The following is an 8,156-nucleotide window of genomic DNA, read 5'->3' as shown; positions in this document are numbered from 1 at the left end:
CTTAGGTTTCCGTGTCCTTAAATTTCCTCACCTTCCTTCTACCCTTTGGTGTTTAGGAAAGACCCTTTCACACTCATGGTGATTGGTGAGTATCTTCTTTCCCTGGATATATTTGCAAAGCCTTTAAAGCCACTTCATTTTTCTGGGATTTCAGTTCTATCAGCTGTAGATAGAGTTTGGGGTTCAAGGATATGGTTCTCAAAATGGAAATGTAGATATTAGCAAATGAGTAGTAAAGGAATTCTCATTTGAGAAGGACATCGTCTGTCATCCTTGAAATTACATGTAGTTGCCTGAGTTCCACATTTTAATGGGAGCCTGGCACTGAAATGTGTTCAGTCCAAAAAAAAAAAAATTGACTTCATGCTGATTCTACGCCACAGAGGAACTTGGCCCATCTGTCATACTGCTGCTGCTGCTGCTAAGTCGCTTCAGTCGTGTCCGACTCTATGTGATCCCAGAGACGGCAGCCCACCAGGCTCCCCCGTACCTGGGATTCTCCAGGCAAGAACACTGGAGTGGGTTGCCATTTCCTTCTCCAACGCATGAAAGTGAAAAGTGAAAGTGAAGTCGCTCAGTCGTGTCCGACTCCCAGTGACTCCATGGACTGCAGCCTACCAGGCTCCTCCATCCATGGGATTTTCCACTATTCCACCAAAATAAGTTCTTTTGTGATTCTTTGGGAAATCAGGAATTAGCTGTTAGTTGTATAAATGGAAAAGATGGACTGAAAAAAAAATTTCTTTTTCTAAATGAGAAAATTAGAAAAATTGTTGGACTAAGGGAGAGGAAGAAAATTGTTAAAATGTATGTACAGTGTATGAATAGTGAGCTGGCAGATTCTTTCAATTTTTTAAAAACAGTTTTATAACAAAGTTTTTTTTAATAAACATGTGTTGTTTCTATAATCAGAAAACACACATTTAAAGAATAGGCCCCATGTTAGAGGTTTGTGGAGCTGCAGGACTGAATATTCAGGTTGCCCAGTTGTCCAAATGCTGGCCTCTTATGGGTGTTAGTATTTTACCAGCAGATGTCTATCCCTTTGACAGCAAATAGCTCTAGGAGACAAAATATTAATGTCAAGTCTTATGAAGCAGAGTTGGTAAGATTCTTTCTTGGGGGCGGTCTGAGAGGTGGTGGTTCAGGGCACCTGGGTCAGGGTGGGAGGCCAGGCCAGGCTGGAAGTCATGCCTTCAGGTTGCTGACATTTTCTTGTCACGTGGGGTCTATGATCCTCCAATCAGAACAGTCAGGGAAGTGACAGGCATGGGATGACTTCCTCCTTCTTGGCACATGAACAGGAAGTGGCTTTATTGGTAGAGATGGTTGAGGGAAAGAAATGGGTGCATATATGCTTGAGGCTTATCTTTGTGGCTAAGAAACGTGTTCAGTGAATATGTATGATAATTGCACTTGTGCTAATGCCTGAGCCAGGAGCCCATCCCTTCCTCAAGGAGCTCACATTTTAGTGCAAGGAAGCAGCTAACAAGCAACGAGAACAAATAAGGATGTGACATGGAGTGGTAAATGGTGCCAAGTGTGTGGGTAAAGAAAGGGGTGAAGGGGTAGCAGCAAGGAACCGACACCACCAGGTCTGGGGAAGAGGTCGCTGCCCGGCTTTCTACCCAGGTTTAGAGGGAATGGGTGCAGCCCGAGAAAGGCTGGTTGGTCTTCGGAGGAGGGGGGCACATTCCTCCGAGGAGTGGGGGGTTGGGGGTGGGGGCTGTGGGCAGAGGGATGCAGGTGTCCAGGTCAGGAGCTCCATTTCCGGGGGCTGGGTAGCAGAAGGCTCCAGGCAGCGCACCCTGTTCCTGTGTTGGATGACCTAATAAGGCCTCTTCCATCTTGCCTGCTCACAGTCTGGCCAGAGAGAGGACTCCCTGTTCTCCCTGGCAGGCGCTGTGCAGGCCAGTGTTTAGGATTTCTGAGCACCAAGGAGTGTTCCAGCCAAGGGCTTTCCATGTGACAGTCCCCTGAGCTGGGGGGAAGGGTTTGGGAGGCAGAGGGGTGCAGGAGGGAGGGGAGGATGCAGGAGAGAAGAGGGGGTTGTGGAGGAGGTAGAGGGCCTGGGAGGTAAGGGGGGGTGCAGGAGGGAGGGGCGGATGCAGGAGGAAGGAGAGGGGGAGGATGTGGGAGGGAGGGAGAGAGGAGGAGGGTGCAGGGGGGAGGGGGAGGCTCAGGGTGAGGAGCGTCCCATTTCAGTCTCTGGCACCAACTTCTCCGTTGAGACCAGGCAGACGGGGAAGAGAGATAAGACAAAAATGCCAGGGCTCCAGTTGTACACAGAAGCTTTTCTAAAGCAGTTGGAGCTGCAGAGAAAGGTAACTGAGAAGGGAGAGAAAATAAAGCACTATTGAAGCAGGGTGTCTGGGGCTGGGAGGCATCTCTGCTGCGTGGATGTTAGAGCGTTTCTTCTGACCGGTGCCCCGACGGCCTGGCTGGGGCCGCGGTCACAGGTCTTTCCTTGTCTTGTGGGAGGTAATTCGGGAAAGGACTCCAACATCTGGGGAGTGGAAGCGTGATCTCCTGTTTCTTCCAGGCTCTTCACAGGCTGGAGCTGGAGGAAGCTTCGAGATCACAGCCGTGGAGTCACGTGCTGGGGCCTCGGTGAGCCCCCAGTAGGGAAAACTATCCGTCCGAGGCCACGCCCACCAGCATGTCATTACTGCCAGGCCTGTCTCTGACCTGCCTCCGTAAATAAAAGCATGTAAGGGACGTTTGGTTGGTGTTTGCCTGTTCTCTTGCCATTAAAGGGCACATTTTGAGGCAGGAGGTTCAGGCCAGCGAGAGCTAGATGTCTCATGTCTCAAGGAGGATGGAGGGTTGACCAGACCTGAGTTCAGGTTTTATGTTAAAGTGAACTTTATCACTTTTATCATCAGCTGCACACTGAGTAAGTCATCCAGAGGATTCGAAACCAGGCATGGCCTTCTCCCTGCAGACTTGTCCTGGGCCTGCAAGTCCTTCCTTCCTGACTGGTGAGGAAGCAAGTGTGGGCTGGCACTGGTCTATGGAGAGATGCTGAATCCTGAGCCAGGAGTGGCCTCAGCGAGTCACTAGCTTGTTGCTGTGGGACTTTGGCTGAGTCAAAGCTATGGTTTTTCCAGTAGTCATGTACAGAAGTGAGAGCTGGATCATAAAGAAGGCTGAGTGCCAATGAATTGATGCTTTCCAATTGTGGTCCTGGAGAAGACCCTTGAGTGTCCCTTGAACTGCAAGGAGATCAAACCAATCAATCCTGAAGGAAGTCAATCCTGATTTCATTGTAGAGTGGTGCTGAATACTTTGGCCACTTGATGCAAAGAGCCAACTCTTTGGAAAAGACCTTGATGCTGGGAAAGATTGAAGGCAAAAGAAGGGGATAGCAGAGGATGAGATGGTTAGATAGGATCACTGACTCAATGGACGTGAATTTGAGCAAATTCTAGAAGAGAGTGAAGGACAGAGGAGCCTGGTGTGCTGAGATCCATAGGGTTGCAAAGAGTCGATGCGACATAGCAACTGAACAATAATAATAACAACAACCACAACTTCCCTTCTCAGGCCCTTTGCCATCATTGCAGAGAGGGGCTGAAGGAGACTCATGTTTCTGGAACTATGCTGGTTGGAAAGTAAAAGAGGGCTTGAGGCTTGGGGGCCAGCTGCCACCTGACTTCATCCATAGCCTTGCTAGTTTTTTTCATGTCATGTAGCATGTGATATGTTATATGTTTATATTTATGATATGTATATAACAACACAATAGAATAGAATATTACCTTGCTGGACTTCAAGGTAAGTCTGTACTTGAAAGAAGGATTTCATTCCCTAGAAAACTTGGAGTACCCCATGCATCAGGTGACTTTGGAAGTGACTACAGAGGCCCCTCAATCCTGATTCTGTTGCTCATTAAACAGTCCTGAGCAGCGCCAGAGAAGACTGGCAGCGTTCACTCTGGTTATTTAGAATTCTGAAAAAATGCCAAGAATTCACAGTTAGAAAAACACCCTTTGGCTCCTCATTTATCTGGAGAGCAAAACAAACTCACTTGACGGTCTGTGCGGTGCTGGGGAAGCGCCAGTGTGGGAGAAGCGCTTGCTGCCTCTCTGTGATTTCTAGCCAGCTGGACACTTGCTGTCCCTGGGACGTGCCTGAGCAAGGAGGGGGTGGTGTCCCAAGCCCACCCTGGAGAGTGTGGGACTTTTATGACCCGGGGACACAGCACTGACGTTCTCACTGTTCACAGGGAGATGTGAGATCTCTGACCCCTGGTGAGTCCTTGGTCTCGTGAAAGGAGAGGTTGTGTTATTGGAGGTTGAGTGAAGTGACCAGAGGTGATGGGGGCACCTGAAACGTCTGCCTCAGGTTAGCAGCTTCCAGGGACCAATCAGTCGCCACCCGCCTCCCCAGCTTCTTCTGGTGCGAGGGAGGGACAAGCTGAAGGTGAGCTGCGGCCAGTCACCTGTATGTAAAGTCGCATCCGTGATGGACTTTCCTAGTTGGCCTCATTAAGGAAAAAACCTGAATTTCAAGCGGTAAGACCCACACCTCGGAGCAAGTCTCTGGGCCAAGTCAGCCTTCACATCTCAGGGCAGTTTTCTGGTTCTTTACTTCACTCGACAAATATTTATTAAACGTCTACTACATGCTTAACATTGTTGGAAAAGATGGGCTACATCTGTGAGCAAAACAGACGCCAATTCTTGCCCTCAGGGAGCTTCCCTTCTGATGCTCATTCACAGGCATCAAGCTCTCCACAGGGATGTGTTACCCGCAGGAGACTGGGTGAGATTTAGGGTGCAGAGATCAGAGCTTGGGTGTTGGTCTCAGACACCTGTGTCCAGGCCCTTTACCTCTCTACTGGCTTAATTTTCTCGTTAGACATATTCAAAGGCACGGCCGTTTCCTTGTCTGCTTTTGTTTTGTATTGTTTTGGTTATTTATCTTTAAATTTTTATTGAAGTATAGTTTTTTTTTTTTTTTTTGGCTTCCCAGGTGGTGCTAGTGGTAAAGAACCTGCCTGCCGATGCAGGGGACATGAGACCCGGCTTTGATCCCTGGGTCAGGAAGATTCCCTTGGAGGGGAAAATGGCAACCCACCCCAGTATTCATGCCTGGAGAATCCCATGGACAGAGGAGCCTGGCGGGTTATGGTCCATGGGGTCACAAAGAGTCAGACACGACTGAAGAGACAACACATGCATATTTGGTTTACAATGTTATTTCTGCTGTACAGCAAAGTGATTCAGTTGTGTATATATATATATATATATACATATACATATATATATACATATATACATACATATATATATATATATATACACATACTCTTTTTAAAAAAATATTCTTTTCCATAATGGTTTATCACAGGATTTTTTAAATTGGAGGATAATTACTTGACAATGTTGTGTTAGCTTCTGCTGTACAACAACATGAATCAGCTATATATATCAATAACCTCAGATATGCAGATGACACCACCCTTATGGCAGAAAGTGAAGAAGAACTAAAGAGCTTCTTGATGAAAGTGAAAGAAGAGAGTGAAAAAGTTGGCTTAAAGCTCAACATTCAGAAAACTAAGATCATGGCATCTGGTCCCATCACTTCATGGAAAATTGATGAAGAAACTGTGGAAACAGTGGCTGACTTTATTTCGGGGCTCCAAAATCACTGCAGATGGTGATTGCAGCCATGAAATTAAAACATGCTTACTCCTTGGAAGGAAAGTTATGATCAACCTAGACAGCATATTAAAAAGCAGAGACATTACTTTGTCAACAAAGGTCCATCTAGTCAAGGCCATGGTTTTTCCAGTAGTCATGTATGGATGTGAGAGTTGGACTATAAAGAAAGCTGAGCACAGAAGAATTGATACTTTTGAACTGTGGTGTTGAAGACTCTTGAGAGTCCCTTGGACTGCAAGGAGATTCAACCAGTCCATCCTAAAGGAGATCAGTCCTGGGTGTTCATTGGAAGGACTGATGCTGAAGCTGAAACTCCAATACTTTGGCCACCTGATGCAAAGAGCTGACTCATTGGAAAAGACCCTGATGCTGGGAAAGATTGCAGGCAGGAGGAGAAGGGGATGACAGAAGATGAGATGGTTAGAAGGCATCACCGACTCAATGGACATGAGTTTGGGTGAACTCTGGGAGTTGGTGATGGACACAGAGGCCTGGTGTGCTGCGGTTCATGAGGTCGCAGAGACGGACACGACTGAGCGACTGAACTGAGCTGAACTGAGTGCCCTCCCTCTTGAGCCTCCCTCCTGCTCCCCCCATCCCACCCCGTAGGTCCTCACAGAGCACCCCTCCTCATCTGTTAAAGGGGGTGGTAAGGGATGCTCTGAGGAGGATGATCCACCGGTAGCGGTTGGGGTGATGTCTGCAGCGTGGCCAGGGCTCTGCAAGGAGGACGGCCCTCTGCGGGCATTTATCTGCCTGCATCCATCCCTCGCGGCCTTAGGGATGGTGCCCTTGACCCTGTGTGGTTGCCAGGGGTGCTGTGTCCGTCCGTGGAGCACCTCCGCCGGACGCGACACCGTCAGGTGTGGGTGTGACCTATGCTGCCCATCGGGCCAGCAGGCCCTCCTGTCCGGGAAGGGAGTGGCTGGCTGTCCCTAAGTCAGCAGCCACAGGGCCCGCCTCCCCTGGGCTGACGGCCAGAGGGCTGCCTTCACCCACTCTGAGCACTCTTGCTTCTTGGACCCAGCAGGCCGCCTGTTTTGGGGAAGCAGACCACGCTCCTCCTCCCAGCCTCCCTGTAGCAGGCTCTCTGCTCTCCTGACTGCTGTGACCCAGCCCAGTGCTGCCCCGACCTGGCTGTGGGACCTGGAACCAACCACTTAACCTCACTGGTCTCAGTGTCCTCATGGGGAGAAGGGAGATAACACTCACGGCTGTCAGGGGCATTGGCAGGTGAGACAAGAAGACGAAGGACCATAGAATGGGACGTGCAGTGCCCGTGTCGCCGTCGTTCCCGTTGCTCGGTCATGTCTGACTCTGTGACCCCCATGGACGATGCTCATGGCCCCATCAAGTCTGTGTCCTGCGCACTCTTTGCCCCCTGCGCACGTCTGATCTGGCCCACTCTCCCTGCCTTTCAGCACACTTGGCCTCCTCTGTGATCGTGAAGCCAGACTGGACTCTGGGAGCATGAGAAGCACCCACCGCCATTGGACTGAGAGTTTCTTAAAACGGGACCGACTGTCTCCCTTTTTGAGCCTCCCCTTCCTCTTCCAAAGAGCCGAGCCTGCAATGAGGGCCAGGCGCACAGACATGTGGAACAGGCATCCCAGGTGGGTACAGACAGACAGGAGGACAGAGCTGGCTCCTCTCTCCTGATGCTCTGCTTATTTTGTGTCAAGTAAGGACATTATTTCTGAAACTGTCACTTGGAGATCTAAATTTAGAGCTGTTTTCCGCCAGGAGCTATCCTGCCAGGAATGGGTTTGAAATGTAGTCCTCAGGGTGTGACTCTCTTGGGCTCTCAGTAGCACTGCCAGGCAGCCAAGTGGGGGCAGCTTTCAGCTCGGAGTCTTGGAGGAGGTTCTGGTGGAGCACGGATGGCTTGTACCACCATCCAGGCTGTCTGGAAGGTCTCCCTCCCAATCAACCCACAGGCTACCCTCCACACCGTGTGGACGTGCTCCCCAGCCCACCTGTCCTGCCCTCTCCTGCCTCTCAGGGCCACCTAGATGCTCAAGAACTACTGATGACATGAGTAGCTCACATGTCATCCTCAGATCTTGGAATTAAGAACTAATGAGGTTTCTTTGCCAATACCTGGCCGGTGAGCTGGTTATAAAAGCCAGTGGAGAGTTAAAGCTTCTTGGGATTACATATCCAAGGCTCCCACTTCCCCGGATTGAGTAATAAAATGAAGACATTAATATGTCATGCAGGAAATAGCTTTCCTGAAGGACCAGGCTAATTACTGTAATCCTACATTCCCCATTTTCAGTGAGAATCTGGTTAGAGTCAATCACGTAACAAGAGGCCCCAGATTAATGTGGGCACAGAAGAGTAACATGATACAGAGTAAAATGATACAGATGGATGCTGAGGCTAATGAGCAAACAGAGCATCCACAGGTGCCTCTAGGATTGAATGAGCCCAAGTCTGTGGGCCAAAGAAGAAACCCACCTCATCTCCCTGATTTTTCATTGCCTC

At 49.4% G+C, this 8,156-nt stretch overlaps 1 long non-coding RNA gene across 1 annotated transcript; it reads left to right on the top strand.

The window, feature by feature from the left end:
- Positions 1–2,154: 2,154 nt before the first annotated feature.
- On the top strand, positions 2,155–2,719 carry LOC120869014. The gene is made up of 2 exons (XR_005722395.1): positions 2,155–2,324; positions 2,543–2,719. It is a non-coding gene; the product is annotated as an uncharacterized LOC120869014 (long non-coding RNA).
- The last annotated feature ends 5,437 nt before the right edge of the window (positions 2,720–8,156 follow it).

Source organism: Oryx dammah, unplaced genomic scaffold, assembly GCF_014754425.2.
Source record: "Oryx dammah isolate SB20612 unplaced genomic scaffold, SCBI_Odam_1.1 HiC_scaffold_10, whole genome shotgun sequence".
In the NCBI taxonomy this organism is placed as follows: Eukaryota; Metazoa; Chordata; class Mammalia; order Artiodactyla; family Bovidae; genus Oryx; species Oryx dammah.
The sequence above is the reverse complement of the archived record's forward strand: the minus strand, read 5'-3'. Positions and strand labels throughout refer to the sequence as shown.